The 18,373-nt window shown below is 39.4% G+C and overlaps 1 long non-coding RNA gene across 1 annotated transcript in view; it reads right to left on the reverse strand.

Moving 5' to 3' along the window:
• LOC111098567 overlaps positions 1-18,098 on the reverse strand; it is a 37,132-nt gene extending 19,034 nt beyond the window's left edge. Inside the window, exon 1 of the long non-coding RNA XR_005368788.1 lies at positions 17,929-18,098. This is a non-coding gene — a long non-coding RNA (uncharacterized LOC111098567). The remainder of the gene's footprint in view (positions 1-17,928) is intronic.
• Positions 18,099-18,373: the final 275 nt, after the last annotated feature.

The raw sequence follows: 18,373 nt of genomic DNA on the forward strand, positions 1-18,373 counted from the left end.
ACATTTGGTGTGGATTTGTACAAGATTATTATGCAATCCATCGTGCGCTGCTGGGAGCAGCAGTGATTCCCAGCATTTACAAATCACATGCATTACCTCCAGTTGCATTATGATAGCCTCCCAATTGTGCTATCTGATTGGAGGAAGCTCTGTTTGAAGGCCAAACAAATCTCTCCACCCTTGTTTCTAACAGTCACTTCAGATGAATTTGCAGCCATCTCCCCTGACACAGCCTCACCTCCACCACCAGGTCCTCTGGTGTATGCTATCACGCTTGTCCTACATTTCCTCTGCACACATCTGCCATGATTCTGTTAAGATTCGCCTCTTTGCCTGCTTTTATGATTTCCCTCTTACCTTTTCTCAGTATAAGCCTGACATGACTTCAAGTCTGGTTAGTTTATGATGGGACCAAAAGGAATCAATCACCCTCCTTCCAAAGTCAAAACTTCTAATGATTGTGTTGGATGATAGCCACCTGCCCATATCCTGGTAGGTCTCACCAGATATGGGTGTACGTTTCACAGAACAGCGCATGGAGCTAATACTTTTTTTGAACTTTTCCCAGTAATGCCACCCATGAGTGTGATGTCAGTGGAGGCCAGCAGTGAGTAGGTGGGTGCGGGTGTGAAGTCAAGCAGACAGGACTCTGACGGTTACAAGAGGTCACATTTCCTCCTAGAGGAGGAGGTGTCTTAGAGTGGAGAGCAAGCCTCCTACCTTTCAACTTGGCTGGTTATATCAGTCTCTTGTTCAATATGCTTGTATGTCCCTTTCTCTAAGGGTAAACACCAAAATGCTCACACAACATGGAAACTCTAGCATAACTTGCACTCTCTTCCTTTATAGCCCTATGTTCCCCCTTCTCCCTTTCTGCTCAGCCACAGTAGCTCTATTTTATTTTCCTTCAAAATGCAATGCATCCTGCTGCCTCAGGGGCTTTGCACAAGCTGCTGCTGCTCTGAGTCCTTGGTGAGATTCTCTATTTCATCCAGGTTTCAGGTCTCAAGAATCACCTCCAGCATCACTTCTTTAAGGAAATTGTGCCAACCCAACAAGGTCCTGCCTCACCTTACATTCTCTCTTAGCATTCTGTATCTTTGTAGCATTCATCATCAATTATAATCATATATTATTTGGATAGCTGTTTTTCAGTTACTGCTTTCCCCAGCACTCCAAACTTCAGGAAGCTAGAGTTTATGTTTCTTTTAAACTTAACATTTTATCCCTGGAAACTAGTATAAAAAAGACACTTAAAAATGTTTTGTTGTTGTTGTTGTTGTTGTTGTTTTTTAATAAATGATAGAGGTGCTTGTGTGGTTCAGTTGGTTGAGGTCATGATCCCAGGGTCATGGGATCAAGCCCTATTGGGCTTCCTGGTCATCCTGGAAGCCTGCTTCTCCCTCTCCCTCTGCCGCTCACCCTGCTTATGCTCTCTATCTCTGTCAAATAAATAAATAAAAATAAATAATTAAAATAAATAAATGAATAAGTGAAGTCACTCCTAAGAGGACAATATTAGAAGTTATTAAGGGTTCAGGTGAACTGACACACGTGGAAACCCCTTGGAAAGATGCAAAATCCCAATCATAATAACTTAAATCAAGTTCTGGATCTTCCCCTTAATTGATTAATTAATTCATTTTTTAAAGATTATTTATTTATATGTTTATTTATTTATTTATTTGCGGGAGAGCAAGAGCACAAGCCGAGAGGAGAGTCAGGGGGAGAGGGAGAAGCAGACTCCCCACTAAGCAGGGTGCCCAACTCAGGGCTCCATACAAGGACCCCAAGATCATGACCTGAGCTGAAGACAGACCCTTAACAGACTAAGCCACCCAGGTGGCCTTGGATCTTTCACTAATTTAAATAAGTGAATACTCCCATGCCATCATCTTAAAGTCTATGTTAAAATGTCAGGATCATTAAATAGCACCACTCCTTTCACACATAGGCATTCAATAAACATTCATTGAATGCTAAGTGAATGAATGTATGAAAATCTACTAAAATATCTATAATAAAAGATGAGGGTCAGGGATATACTGATGATGCTAATGGAACATGGTAGAGGAAGAAAACAAAAAATGAAATGGAGAGGGAAGAAAGATCATATTAACAGAGAAAACACTGCAGTGTTTCCTTATTCCTTTATTAGAGGATATGGACTTTAATGGCAGACTTCAGAACCCAAGAATCTCAGCAAGGAGCTTAAAATATATGTGATTGGGATGTTTCCCAAACTTGAAATCTTAATGGAGAGAAAGAAAAGTTTCCAGATTTCCTCTTAGATATCTCACTTGCAATTTCAGCATGATCTAGGGATTCTGTATTATTGACCTTGGCCCAAGGTTACTTTGATGATGGGCCATCTTGGAAAATGCCTGTTTGGAAGATGATTGTCTTGGGATAGGACTGAGCCCTGTAGCCACCTAGATGAGGTGGGTGTCTGCAAATGGGAATGTGGGCAGCATGTGTCCATCTGGTGTCCATATGGAGAGATTGATTTGAAAGTCCTCGAGGTGTCCAGATGTAAAGCAGAGTCCATTCAAATGCCTACATTACATGCTCAATTCTATATGACTGAATGTTCAACATTGGGAAGTTATAAAAATTATTCTGAACACCTATTACCTACACAGTGGCACCAAGTAGTAATACCTATTTCTCAAAACTGTTTTAAACACTAACTAAATTAACCCCCACCAATCACCCAGGACATTATCTATTATCAGATAATAGATACTCTAAATGGCAGCAAAGAGAGGAGAAACAATAGGGGAAGGAAAATGAACAGAAGTGAAAGAGAAATATTTGCTTTTATTCTCTAATTCAGTATAATTCAATAAAATTATTTTTTTAGAAATTAAGTAATGATGAAGATAGTATAATCTAACTAGATGCCAATGAATAATTTGAGCTATACGTTTATTTATATATTCAAGCTCCATGCCAGCCTGCAGACGTCTATTGATTTCCCTCTTCTGAAATAGATGGTTTTGTTTAGCTCTGAAAAAGTGAACAATTTTCCTGACACCAACTGCTTGTTTAATAGTTTTGGAATAATCTATATTTCATTAAGATGATGACTTATTACGCCCAACCTTCTGCTGCCTTGCAAACTATTGATTTAAGGCAGTTTAGCACTTGTATAGCATCTAATAAATTGGTCCCAATTGGCTGTGCTGTGTTATATACTCATCCCTCACTGTATAACATTGGCCTGGCATATTTTAGAACACATCCATAGATTTGTTTTCTCGACAAGATCCGTCCCCTTCAAATCCTTCCACTGAAAGAGTCGCTGCTTTTTTTTTTTATAATTCACATAAAACTTTTAGATAAGTAGAGGGCACCACAATCAATATTCATACTGTGATTTATTGGAGGAGGAAATATTCCAGTAAATCCTCCTTGTAAATCCAGTGTGCAAAGTAGTTAGTACAGTAATCCATCTCCTGGATATTCTAAACGGGGCATTAATGGCCTTGAAAGGTAGAGTGGCTGTGAATCACCTGCTCATGATGCAGATAGTTAGCAGCTTTATTAGCTCACATGCTTCACACTCAGCTCTGCCTTCTACCAGCGTCCCCTCCTACCAGGTCCTAGAGTGTTCATCTTAACTCAGCAGTTCCTTTTCTCCAAACTTTCACCACATGTACTATTGAGCATTCCAGTTCTCTTTCTGATGGAGGCAATCTCCACCTACAAATCACAGAGGACACTAAATGAAATTTTGAAGTGATTTCCTATTTCCTCATTTTTCCTCTTCAGGATTAGTTTTTCACCACGGATTTTTCTCTCTTCTTCAAATGTCAACGTATGAGAATGAGGTTGGCACACTTTGGTACCTCACATGACATTCCTCCTAAGTTCTCTAGAATCATGGCATTTGCAAAGTTGTAGGTTGTAGGGACATGGCAACAGGTATGCAAACTGCCTTAAGAGGTCTTAGGTGATGTCACAGATGTAAAATTTGAATAAGGTCTTTTAAAAATGATAGGAAAGTCCTTGGCAGGAAAGTGAGTATTTCAAATTAATACAAACTTAACTATTTGGGAACATAACATGGCACAGTGACTTCTAAGAACTGTAATTAGTTCAGTACAGTTAGAGCATAGGAAACACAAATATCAATGGTAGGAGACAAGTGCAAAAAAAGGCACTATGGGAAATCCCAGGGCTACGTACTCAATATCCATTTGCTGAGAGAACAAATATATGAACTAACTAATCATTCCATCAAGCAATAAATCAATGAATAAACACTTTCTCTTTTGCCATTCTCCTGGGTACATTCTCCTTTATAGACATCGTGTCTTTTGTTTCGTTTTTGCTAATCAATACCTCATTTTTATTCTTCTTACCATAACATTTTAAAAAGAAGTCAGAATAATTGTTTTACCCCTTCAAAGGGGTAATTCTTTTTTATACAGAATTAAGGTTCTTCTCTATTTCTTTTAAACCATCTGACAGCTTTTATGTTCTTGAAGGTGATAATAATTGAGTCAGAAATACTGTTACACTTATTTCCAACCCTTTACACTTTATATTTGATAAATAGAGCCATCAGCTGGTCCATTTCTTGTATTAATCCAAGAATCCATCTGTTTGAATGGAGGCACGAAAGACAGTACTGTGAAAACCAGATGGCCTAGTTTGTCCTGACACTCAAAAGCAGGAGGATCCTAGAAGCCTAGTATAAGGACTTTCTGCTTTTTCATCCCAGCTGGGGGAGAGGGGGAAGTACCAGTTCCCACAATGAAGCTGTGCAATCAGAGATTCCTACTCTGAAGCCATTCGGCAGAAAAAAATATTATGAAGAAAATATAATACCTAGCATTTTTGCTCTCTTTTATATCAATATTTTATGTGAGGAGAAGATGCAGGCAAAGAAGTCCTATGACAGAGAAACTATTTGTTTAGAGAAACTTTTCAAAATGGCCTCTGAAAAAGAAATAACATCCTTGAGAATACTGGAATCTTTCTAATGGATTAACATCCCGAGTTGCAATGTCTCAGGGGAATTTACCCATTAATGATGAATCATTTCAACTTTACTGCAAATTCCTTGTCATGTTAGTATGAGATTTAGGTTGAGCAGACTCCCAGGAAAATGTCTACCAGGACCCCCAGCTTATTGCCTTGTCAGCCACACCCTGGCTCTGTTACCATCAGGAGAAGGAAGACAGAAGAGTCACTAAAGCTGACACTAGGTGTTTCAACCCTAAACTCACTTCCTATTTCACTAATTACACCAGGTTGTTGCTATAACTTAAATGATTTATCTGACTGCTACCATGGACCCAGGAGCATCTTCTGGTTTGTTCTGCATCCTCTCTAGTTTTGGTAGTTTAATTACTCCTTTCTACTCAGACCCTTGCACATTTTTTGTCAATCAGCCTAATATTAGGGCTAGTGCCAGTATTCAGAACTCACCACAACAGATCCCCTTAGAAGTTTGTATATTAGAAACAAATCCAGATATATCAGGAATCTAATGCTAGATGTTCATTTGAGCTTATTTGTTCTGAAGTGATTGAGATGAATACAGCACGTTGATTTTAAAAATATCACAAAATCAGGGTGCCTGGCTGGCTCAGTCAGTTAAGTGTCTCAGTCTTGATCAGGCTCAGGTCATGACCTTTGGGTCCTGGATTAGACCCCACATCAGGCTCTGTGCTCAGCACAGAGTCTGCTTGTCCCCTTCTCTCTTCTCCTCCCTTTTGTCTGTCTGTCTGTCTCTCTCTCAAATGAATAAATTAAAAATATTTTTTTAATCATGAATTCATTATCAGATACAATGTTGAACTTCTCTTCCTTAGCTAAAACAGGGATGTTCTAAACAAACTCTCCTTTGTCATTAAACCTCTGTTGTTTTAATTTTATAAATAATTAATGTTTACACATCTGTAAATTTTTGTTCATAGATTTGTTTGGGCATTGACTTGTTATATATGTATATACATCAAGCACATAATTAATAGCACCTAGGTACCAGACACCATTCTAACTGCATCACAGATTATTTAAACATTTAACATAAAACTTATGAGAAAGACATATTATATGCCCATTTTACAGATGAGGAAATTCAATCATAGATAGCTTAAGTTATTTGCTCAAAGTAAAACAATTAGTACGTGGGAATGTTAAAATTCTGGTTTTAACTCCTGATTCATAACCATGGTAATCAGCCAATAATTGGTAAAAATAATTATTATTATCAAAACAATCATCAGACATAAAGCCATGTGTTCTATTATAAGCCAGTTGCCCATATTAAAGATAATATTGAGGCTCTCTTTTATGTCAATATAATTTATTTTTATTTATTCCTTATGATGAAATTTGAAGTATCACATAGTACAGCACCTAGACTATCTTCTTAGAAAAGTGCTTTTCTGTAACTCCAGGAAGGATTCCAAGATAAAAGGGCTGAATTAAGTTTCAGAGACTGGTCTCAAGGTTTTGACCTTGTTTCAACCACAGCAGCTCTCCTTTTTATCAGCTTTGTGACTTAGGATTTTAATTGTCACAAAATCAAAGTCTTCTAGTAATTTAAAAGCATTTTTGAAAAGCACTATTTTAATCACTTCTTTTCTAAGATTCATGTTATCAGTCTCTTCTGTTCCTATTGAGAGATAGTTTCTAAACACACTCCACTCTATTAACCTTTCTCAGCCTGTAATCCAGCCTGTCAATATCCTACTGTAAATGGAGATTTCCCAATTATTAGCCTGCACATTTTATGTGTCAGTGTGGCAGGGATTAGAAGAAGTTCTCAATGATTGACTAAAAATTCACCTAAAATAGGTAAAAGAAGGAAACTCAACCACTATTTTACACCTCATACAAAAATAAATTCAAAATAGATCAAAGACTTGAATGTAAGATCTGAAATCATAAAATTCCTAGAAGAAAACATAAGCAGTTATCTCCTTGACATCTATCTTAGTGACATTTTTTTCAGACAGGGCTCTTCAGGTACGGGCAACAAAAACTAAAATAAACAGGTTGGTTTATATTACATTAAAAACCTTTTTTAAAGTGAAGGAAACTATCAACAAAATAAAAAGGAAACCTACTAAATGGCAGAAGATAATTGCAAATCATACATCTGGTAAAGGTTTAATATCCTACATATATAAAGAACTTACACAGCTTAATACCAAAACAATAAACAACTTAATTTTAAAAATGGGCAGAGAAGACCTCTGGGGAAGATGATAGAGTAGATCTACACTCACCTAAGCTCACCTTATCTCATGGATACAACTAGATAACACCCACATCAGTATAAACAACCCAGAAAATGACCCAAAGACGGGAAGAACAAACTCTCCAGAGTAAAATGTAGAGACAAATCCATATAGAAGAGGGTAGGAAGCTAAACTGACCAGTGCAACCATCTATGGGAGGGAGAGATGCTACAGTTGCAAAGAAGGGAGAGAAACAGATCCCACACCAGGCCCCCCAGGCACAAGGAGACCTGCATAGGGAAAACAAATTCCTATAACATTCAGGTTTAAAAACCAGAGGGACCTAATTTCATGAGTTCTCACAATCAATAGGGCTTACCACCTGGAATTTTAAAAAATAAAAATAGGGATCCCTGGGTGGCGCAGCGGTTTGGTGACTGCCTTTGGCCCAGGGTGCGATCCTGGCGACCCAGGATCAAATCCCACATCAGGCTCCTGGTGCATGGAGCCTGCTTCTCCCTCTGCCTATGTCTTTGCCTCTCTCTCTCTCTCTCTCTCTCTGTGACTATCATAAAAAAATAAAAAATAAATAAAAAATAAATAAAAAAATAAAAATCAGGAAGCTCAGCTCTGGGAAAGGTGGAAGGTGATAGGAAACTGAGGCCCACCATTAAAGAGACACAGAACCAACAGCCCTACTGAGATACAGCAGAGAAAAACGGCTTGAAAAACACGTGGGACATATGGAAAGGAGATATATTTAATAATCTCAGAGCCTGTGCTGGAGGGGCAGGAATATTTTGGAGAATTCTCTAAGAAAAAAAGAGCTGGTAGACACCATTTCCCCTCCCCTCCCCACCAGCCTAAATACATGGACACCTGTGGGAACCAGCACAGTGCCAATACTCACCACCTAACTTAGTAACAACATGTCTTTATATTCCCCTGAGGACACACCCCCTAGAGCCAGCCCTTGGATCTATGTCTCCTCAAAGAGCAGACCTGTACAAACCTTACTGCTACTGCACATCCTGCCCCAGTGTTCTCCTGCAGATCTGCCCCTTCTCATATACCCTTAGCTGGATCCTATTCAAAGCTGTGCTCCAAGTTTTGACACTAAATCTGACTAGGGCCCCAGCAGTGGACGAGGGGCAGACATCTGGCCTTCCTGCAGGCTCCATTTACCAACCAAAGCTTCCCAGGGAACAACATAGGGAAATCTTCCTGAAGTTTGGTGCTACTGCATCTCTGGCAGATACCAACTCAAGCCCAAATTGTTCCACACCTAGACACATAGTAATAAAATGGAAAAAGTGGTGATAAAGAGAGAATTTGAAAAGCAGAAAAATAAAACAGTTACATACAAGGGAAACCCTTTAAAGCTATCAGTGGATTTTTCAGCAGAAACTTTGCAGGCCACAAGAGAGTGGCATGATATGTTCATAGTCCTGAAAGAAAAAAGTCTGCAACCAAAAAATTTCCACTTAGCAGGGCTATCATTCATGCTACAAGGAGACACAGTTTCCCAGATAAGTTAAAGTAATTCATGACCACTAAACAAGCCCTACAAGATATTTTAAAGGGGGATTTTTTTAAAAAAATATTTTATTATTTATTCCTAGACACACACACATACACACACACACACAGAGGAAGAGACACAGGCAGAGGGAGAAGCAGGCTCCACGTAGGGAGCCCAACATGGGACTCGATCCCGGGTCCCCAGGATCACACCCTGGGCTGCAGGAGGCATTAAACCACTGTGCCACGGGGGCTGCCCTTAACGGGAGATTTTTGAATGGAAAGAAAGACCATAAGAAGGATTAAAAACAGTAGGAAGGTAAAAAGCAGTACAATCAAGTGTGTCTGTAAAAATCAGTCAAAGGATGCACAAAATAAAAGGATTTGAAGTATAAAAACATATACTTAAAATATCGAAGGGAGAAGAGTAAAGAGTGGGTTCAAACTTAAGTGATAATCAACTTAATATAGACTTCAGTATGCAAAAGTTACTATGTATAAACCTAATTGGCACCACAAATCAAAAGCCAGTTATCTATTGCCTTGGTGGCTCAGTTAGTTAAGTGTCTGACTCTTGATTTCAGCTAGGGTCATGATCTCAAGGTTGTGAAACTGAGCCATGCAGTGGGCTCCACGCTGGGTGTGGAGTCTGTTTAAGATTCTCCCTCTGCACCCCCTCCAAACAAACAAACAAAAATGGACAGATAACTTGAATAAACATTTTTCCAAAAAAGATGTACAAATGATCAACAGGCACTTGAAAAAATGCTCAGCAGCACTAATCATCAGAGAAATATAAATCAAAACTACAAGGAGATGTTACCTTATACCTGTCAAACTGACTATTATCCAAAAGACAAAAAAAATAATAGTTGGTGAGGACGAGAGGAAAAATGTACCCTTGTGTACTGTTGGTGGTGGGATTGCAAACTGGTACAGCTAGTATGGAGGTTCTTCAAAAAATTTAAAAATAGAATACCATAAAATCCAGCAATTCTCCTTCTAAGTATTTATCCAAAGAAAATGGAAGCACAAATTCAAAGAGATATATGCATTCCTGTTTTGTTGTAGAACTTTTTATAATAGCCAAAATATGGAAACAACCTAAGTGTCCATCAATATATGAATGGATAAAGAAGAGACATAAATGGAAATTTTTCAGCTATGAAAATAATGAAATCTTGCTATTTGCAACAACATGGATGGGCCTAGAGGTTACTATATTAAGTGAAATAAGTCAGAGAAAGTAAGACAAATATTGTATGATTTCATGTATATGTGGAATCTAAATAAACAAGACAAATGAAAAAACAAAACAGAAGCAGATATATAGATACAGAAAATAAACTCATTTACCAGAAGGTTGTGGAAGGGTTGTGGGATGGGTGAAACAGGTGAAGGGGATAAAGGGATACAAATTTCCAATTATAAATAAGTCATGATGATGTAATGCACAGTGTAGGATATATGGTCAATAATACTGTAATAACTTTATACGATGACAGATTTATTTAAAGATTTTATTTATTTATTCATGAGAGACACACAAAGAGAGGCAAAGACACAGGCAGAGGGAGAAGCAGGACCCTCACAGGGAGCCCGATGTGGGACTCGATCCCGGGACTGGGATCACACCCTAAGCCAAAGGCAGATGCTTAACCACTGTGCCACCCAGGCATCCCTGATGACAGATGTTAAGTAGATTTATCACAGGGATCATTTTATAACATAAAATATGAAATCATTCTGATGTACACCTGAAACTAACAGGATATTGCATGCCAATTATACTTTAATAAAAAATCACCTAAAGTATTTATTTTCTAATCCACTTTCTAGCATCACATCCACACATAAAACCACTGGAGATATTCCTAAATATCCAGATAAAATTGGGAAGTACCAAGGACCTCAGCTTTATCCTTGAGCTAACAATGCAGTAATACTTCCCAAATGAGCCTATTAGATTCGCCCTAGCTATAGCAGAGTCATGAACAATGAGAAACACGACTGTCAAATTTTTATAAAGGAAATGGATCATTTAAATTACCTGGAACACAGGATTCATAGGAGGGCTCTTTAGGATTAACATGAGGATCCATAATAGTTGGAACTTGTAATGAATTGGAAATAAAATGAGCACAAAGAGTTGAAATCTTGAAGTTTTGAGAGGATTTAAAAAATACATTTGTATCGTTTTTTCCTCAATATTTGCCTACATAGTTATATTTCTCACTGTTATTTTTTTCATGTGGGTTTGAGTTACTGCTTAGTGTCTTTTCTTTCCAGGCTGCAAAACTCCCTCTAGCATTTGTTGTAGGGCAGATCTGATAGCAACAAAATCTCACTTTTTCTCTGAGAATTTCTGAATTTCTCCTATTTTGAAGACAGTTTTGCCAAATACAGAATTCTTTGGCTGTCAGCAATTTTTCTTTCAGCGATTTGAGTAAGTCTTCCAACTCCCTTCCAGCCCTTGTGATTTCTGATGAGAACCTACTTGTTCATCTTTTTGAAGATTCCTTGTTCCTTATGAGTTGCTTCTTTCTTGCTGTTTTCAAAGGTCTTTGTCTTTACATTCATTATGTGGAATTTAATTATTATGTGGTTTGCTGTGAATCTCTTTAAATTTATCCTACTTGGAATTTGTTCAGCTTATTGTATAAGTAGACTAATGTTTTCATCTAATTTGAGGAAGGTTTACCAATTGTATCTTCAAATATTTTTTTTTCTCATCCATTTTGTCTCTTCTGGAACTTACTCCATGAGTGTTGACATTTGATGGCATCCTACACATCTTTTAGGTTTACTTTTCTTTACTTCACATAGGACTGTTAAAAGCACCATGACATGGTATGCAGTACCCCTTGGGTGCAGTTCTTGAATAGTTCCTCTTATTCCCTGTTTCCCAGGCAGTTTGTACCACTGAGAAGTCACCACCCCTTGTAGGAATTGTAGACATTTTTGTTATCAATTGGTATTCCCACTCAGCATTGGTCTGATTACTCTAACCAGAGACAGAATTCACCAATAGAGGCTTACAAAGTCTTACCTTGTAGGATATCATCGCCCAGTATGCTCTCTGGTATTGGGGGGATAAAATCCTCCCATTCTTGGTTGGGGTTGAGGGGGTACACAATTTGCAGTGTCAAAGGGACCATAACTTGGGAATGCAAACTGGTGCAGCCACTCTGGAAAACAGTATGGAGTTTTCTCAAAAAGTTACAAAGAGAACTACCCTACAATCCAGCAATTGCACTACTAGGTATTTAAAGGATACAAATATACAGATTCAAAGGGCACATGCACCTCAATGTTTTTAGCAGTATTATCAACAATAGCCAAACTATAAAAAGAGTCCAAATGTCCATCAACTGATGAATATTGCTCAGCCATCAAAAAGTATGAAATCTTGCCATTTGCAATGACGTGGTTAGAGCTAGAGTGTTTTATGCTAAGTGAAATAAGTTAGAGAAAGACAAATACCATATGATTTCATTCGTATGTGGAATTTAGGATATAAAACGGATGAAATGTGTGAAAGAAAAAAGAGAAGGAGAGAGGGAAACACATCATAAGAGACTCAATGATAGAGAACAAACTGAGGGATGATGGAGGGAGATGGGTGGGGGGACGGGCTCCATGAGTGATGGGTATTAAGGAGGGCACTTGTTGTGTTGAGCACTGGGTGTTGTATGTAAGTGATGAATCACTAAATTCTACTCCTGAAACCAATATTACACTATATGTTAGCTAACTAGAATTTAAATTAAAAAAACTTGCATGTGGGGCAGATCTGAACCCTGCTCAGGCTTTAAGGCCCTCCACAGGCTGACCAACACACACAGCATGGGGTGGCTGGTCTAACTTTTCTAGTGGGATTCCCCACATCAGTGAGAACAAACTGCATTTGCTTCCAGGTCACTTTTACCACCTTCTTTACCACAGATTGGAATAGCCTTTTAAGTTTTCAAACTCCAGCTCTCTCTCTGGTCTTTCCCATAGTTCATACCTTGGATTTGTCAGCTTCCCCAGATCAGCAGTGGATTGCCCAACATCATAAATGTTTTGCCTGACAACTGTGCTTAACATACTTATTCACGTTCCATATCTGGTACTGGGGGCAAAAAAGGATCATCTTAGCTTTCATTCCTGAAGTGAATGTGGCCCAATCAGGGACCTAAAAAACAGGGGCATAGATGGCCTGTCTTATTCCCAAATTGCTAAGGATTTGCTGTAACTCCTCTCTAGATTTCCAGGGTTCCATGAGCTCAAGGAGGTCTGCCTCATTGGCCTCAGCTTCCCCCACAGGCTAGAATAATCCATTTAGTAAAACAGTGGATTATTTTAAAACTGTGCTTCCTGCAGGCACTGCCAAAGGGCAGGGTGTGGGGCGACATCGCTCATTTTCTCTGCCTCCTGCCCAGTCAGGAAAATGCCATCACCCCGATCCCATCTCTGCCAACCATGCCTGGATAATCCCTGAATTTGCCAGTTTAATCAATTAGCTCAGCAGGTGTAGATTCTCTCATGATAAACATTTCCAGAAGTGGGGAGGCGATCCCACTGGCTGCTTTCCTTTGTATTAGAGGTTCAGTGGTAGAGGTGCTTTGCTCGCTTTATTCCCCAACCCAGTATGCCCTCCTCCTCTTCTCTTACTTTCCCTGGGATTCCACCCCATAGCACTGCCATCAGACCGTGTCACAGTGTCTGGGCCATAAGCCAGGCAGCCTGCACTCTCTTGGTTTTGCCAAAGGGCAGCCAAGGTCCCCACCTGCCTGTCCTTCTCTCCTGCCTGGTCTGCCAGCCGTGGAGCCAGCAGGGCAGTGGCTCTTCCTCCACATGCCCACCAGCCCCCAGTCCCAACCTCTGCTTGGGTGCTGGTGGCCCATGAGCTTGCCCCACAGCAGGTTCACCCCAGCCCCCTACCTCTACCTCCCACCCCCCTAACACTCCCCCCCACTCCCACTCTATGTGCCACACCCTTGCTTTGCAACTTGTTAGGCCCAGGGCTGCCAGGGCATGCTCTATGTCCCCAAGTGCCAAACACACTAGCCACCACTCTTCCCACAGAGCTGTGACCAAGCTGGGGTCCCCAGGATGCCCCTTTCCCAGGGCCCAGGTCCTAGGACCCAACCACTAACTGACTGCCCAATGTTGTCCCAAGGATTCTTGGTAGCTTTCTGGGAAATCCCAACCAGCTGTGCTGTGCAGGGAGGACAGGGAGTGAAGAAGGAAAGGGCAGGCACTCTAGGAGAGGAGATAGATGGGAGAAGCAGGGGGACTTACTTAGGAGGCTGGTCTTAGCTGCAGGACCAGGTGTATCCCTCCTGGCCACGGGATCTTCTGAGATTACAGAGAGGCCTCAGAGGAAACAATCACTTCCATGAGGCTCTCTCAGGGCTGCGCCCTTAGAAATGGCCCCCACTGTGTGAATAGGATGGGGGCAGAGTGTATGTTCCAAGGACAGGGGAGACTCCCATTGCCAACAGCAACTCTGTAGTCAACCTGAGGTCTCTCCCTAACCTCCTGCAACACTTGAGCTATCAGGCTCAGCTTCCACAGAGCCTCAACACTATCAGGAGATTTTAGTCTCTGGTCTTCTCAGGTCTTTGCTGAGCAGGAGCTGACTTCCTAGATTTCTGGAATATGGTAGAGTTTCTCAAAGTCTTTAGAGACACCTAATTCCCTAGCCTTTCCTCCCAAGCATTTTAGTTCCATTGTTGCAGCAGCTGGGATTTGTCCTCCAGGCAATGGCAGCCAAGACAATGGCTTGTCTTCCACTTCCACAAATGTCCCCTTCCACTTCCCAGAACCTTGAGCAGGAAGCTAGTATCAAGTTAGTCAAAATAATGACAATTCATTGGAGCCAGTCTAACAAAGAGCCACCAGACCCTGAGAATAAATGATAAACTGCCATTCTTTGTGAGTGAGGCCTGTTGTCCTCCCTACAGCACAAGGAATTCAAGGGTACCTTTCTGACTGTCCTGAATGAAATTATGCAAGATAGGACTGAAGTATGTTAAGATGCCACAAAGCTCACCGTTCCAAGACCCAGCCTTTTTGATGTTGTGGAACAGAGGGTCCTTGGGGGGGCGGGGGTGAAAGCCTTTGATTCATTTCCAAAGTACAAAAAAAAAAGGTGAATTCTGACTATTTTTCCCCTTATCTTATCATTGCTTTTATGAAAGTGAAGGATGTGCAGCTCCTCAGAGCACCATGTTCACTGGCATCCTCTGGCAGCCATGTCTTGCCAAAGAGCCATAGAAGAGATGAAGACTCACACCAGTGGGGCTGACAGGACATTGACCCTCTGTTCCCTCAGGCAGCAGTAAACTGGCTGTGTCAACAGTCTTCATTCTGGTTTCAATTAATGGATTTTACTCTATGCCTTTAAAGGTCTCGTGTAATTCTCCCCTTATAAAAATAATAGACACTCATTACAGAAAATCTGCAAGATGCACAAATTTGGAAAAGAATAAAACAATTATTCTGGATAGTTAACTATTATCCCTAGCTAAGCACCATTCTTTCTGTAGTTCTGTCTACACAGTCATGGCAGTCTCTAGATATAAGTTGGCACACTGAATAGTTTCATTTTATCTTTGAGATGCATTTAAGTTAACTCTTACATAAGATGCAAGGTCTTGGTTTGTTTTTTCTTTCTGTTTGTAAATGGGTGTCCAGTTGGTCTAGTGTCTTTGCTGAAGAGCCGATCCTTTTCCATCGAGTTGCCTTTGTGCCTTTGCTGAATTTTAGTGGGCTATATTTGGGCTGTGTTATCACTAATATTCAGTAGATGTACTTCTGAGTTCTTTATTTTGTTCCATTGATCTATGCATCCATTCTTCTACCAATACCACATTGTCTTGAATACTGTGAATTTGTAATAATTCTTGAAATAGGGTGGTGTGAGTCCTAAAACTTTGTTGGATCAATATTGCTAATATTTTGTTGAGGATCTTTTCATTTATATCCATGAGAGATATTGGTCTATAATTTTCTTCCTTTGTAAAGTCCTTATCTGGTTGTAGTACTTAGTATTCAGATAATTACGTTCACATAAAATGAATTAAGAAGTGTTTCTTCTACCTTTGTTTTCTGGAATAGTTTGATGAGAGCTGGTATCATTTCTTCCTTAAATTTTTTAATTCTTTGTCCAATTTAATAGGCACAGGTGATTCAGAAGTTTTTCTTTTTGTTTAAGTTTGGGTAGTTCATGTCTTTCAAGGTATTAGCTCATTTTGTCTAATTCATCAATTTTGTGGGCATGGAGTTGTTCATAGCATTCCTTCATTATCTTGTGTAATTATGATTTTCTAATGTTTTTATAATATTTTACTGGGATAATGTATCAAAACAACCCATATAATACTATAATCTCACACTGTTTTCTTTTTCCTGTGTATAGATAGTGCTGTGGTAAGTATTGAAGGGTAACAGAATATGTCATCCCAGAATATGCCACGTCTGCATATGGACTATTTTGAGCTAAAGGCACTTGAAAAACAACAGATCTGAAAAGAGCATTCTAATCTCCTTATTCTTCCAGGAAATAGGAGATGAAAACGCTCATAAATGATACTCTCCCTACACTAGAAGGAAAGTCACACTTCTGTCATCAAGGATGAGAAGTTGAGACCAAGAGAATTCTACAAACAGACCTTGTTGAAATAATTCTTATCTCCCTTAGGACTCCCCACAGAGGTTAGTTGATTTCTCACAATGGCCTTTGTTCAACCTGATAGAAAAGCCATAAGTTGCACCATTTCTTTGGGTCTTCATTCCTTAAGAGGACTCCTATGCCATGCACAACTCCTAGAAATGTCTCATGTCCCTTGAACTCTCTGGGATAGCAAAAAAAGACTGAGAGGGCAGAAGTAAAATTTTGCTTTCCCTCCAGCATGTTAATACATGCACCGTTTCATGCGTCTATAATATTCCCTTAGGTTAAACTGGAAGAAACATAGATAAAAGGTATGTATATTTCCATTATTATCTTACACTGCATTTCCTATTTCACATCTTCTTACCACACTTCTGTTATCAAGTGTTACAATCCTGAGGGCAATTTTTCTCTGGTCATTCATCCTTGCTTTTATTCAGCACATTTGTTTGATGTTACATTATACTCATTAATAATTAATAGCACAATCAAATTTTTGAACTAAGGTTAGTTTTAGGTTTTGAAATGTCCATTGCTGTAAATTTTACTTCCTTTGATTGTTGTTAAGTTTTGACTATCTTTCCAAATAGCATTCTGATTGGGTGCAAATCCAATTTATAAATTATCTATCTGGTAGAATTAATTTTGTATTTTTGTTTTCTTCACTGATTTGTGTTTTATATTTATATAGTATACATGAGCCCTTTTCTTGAATATCTTGGTATTAAATGATTTTAATTTTACTTATAGAATTTCTTTTTTTTTTAAATTTATTTATGATAGTCACAGAGAGAGAGAGAGAGGCAGAGACACAGGCAGAGGGAGAAGCAGGCTCCATGCACTGGGAGCCCGAAGTGGGATTCGATCCTGGGTCTCCAGGATCGCGCCCTGGGCCAAAGGCAGGCGCTAAACCGCTGCGCCACCCAGGGATCCCATACTTATAGAATTTCTAAAAGTGTCTAAATTACAACCCATGAAAATATAAGTTTCAAGCAATGCCATCAAGTGAGATAAAGAAAGTGAAAGTGCTCTGTAAAATATATGGCTATATCAATATATTATTATTTTTAAAGATTTTATTTATTTATTTGAGAGACAGAAAGAGATCAAGCTGGGAGAGAGGCAGATGGAGAGCAGGAGGGAGAGGCTGACTCCCTGCTGAGCATGGAGCCTAATGTGGGGCTCGATCCCAGGACCCTGAGATCATGACCTGAGCTGGAAGGCAGATGTTTAACCAACTGAGCAACCCAGGTGCCCCTCAATCAATGTATTATTAACATTTATCTCCTGATAATCTGATAGAGTTTAAGTAATTTAGTAGTATCATGCTATAATAAAAAAATAAAAACAAATAGATTAATTTACAGATCCAGGATCTTGGAAGAATAATACAGATCTTCCTTGACTTATGATGAAGTTTTGTCCCAATAAACCGATGGTAAATTGGAAATATTGTAAGTCAAAATGCATGTAATACACCAAACCTACCGAACATCATCACACCTTATATTAGCTTACCTCAGATGCATTGAGAACACTTACTTGAGCCTAAAGTTGGGCAGCATCATCTAACACAAAGCGTATTTTACAATAAAGTGTTGACTACCTCATGTAATTTATTGAATACTGTGCTGAAAGTGACACATGGAAAGTCTATATGGGTACAGAATGGTCATCAGTGTGTCAGTTGTTGCCCTTCGTGATCGCTGGCTGACTGAGTGCTGCCACCCTATGACATCATCTGAGAGGATTGTGAGAGTAGCACACCCTGGATCCCTACCCTGTAAAACGATCCACGTTCCAAATCTCTAGTATGGATTCTACTGAATGCAGATCACTAGGGTAGCATCGTGAAGTATGAAAATCTAATTGAACCATCATTAAGTCAAGGATTGTCTGTGATTAAACCAGAGAATCTAATCCCAAAAGGACATTCATTAACTAATATTCTTTTGGAGGAAAAAAAAAAAAAAAAAACAGCATTTGC

This window comes from Canis lupus, chromosome 13 (genome assembly GCF_011100685.1).
Source record: "Canis lupus familiaris isolate Mischka breed German Shepherd chromosome 13, alternate assembly UU_Cfam_GSD_1.0, whole genome shotgun sequence".
Taxonomy (NCBI): Eukaryota; Metazoa; Chordata; class Mammalia; order Carnivora; family Canidae; genus Canis; species Canis lupus.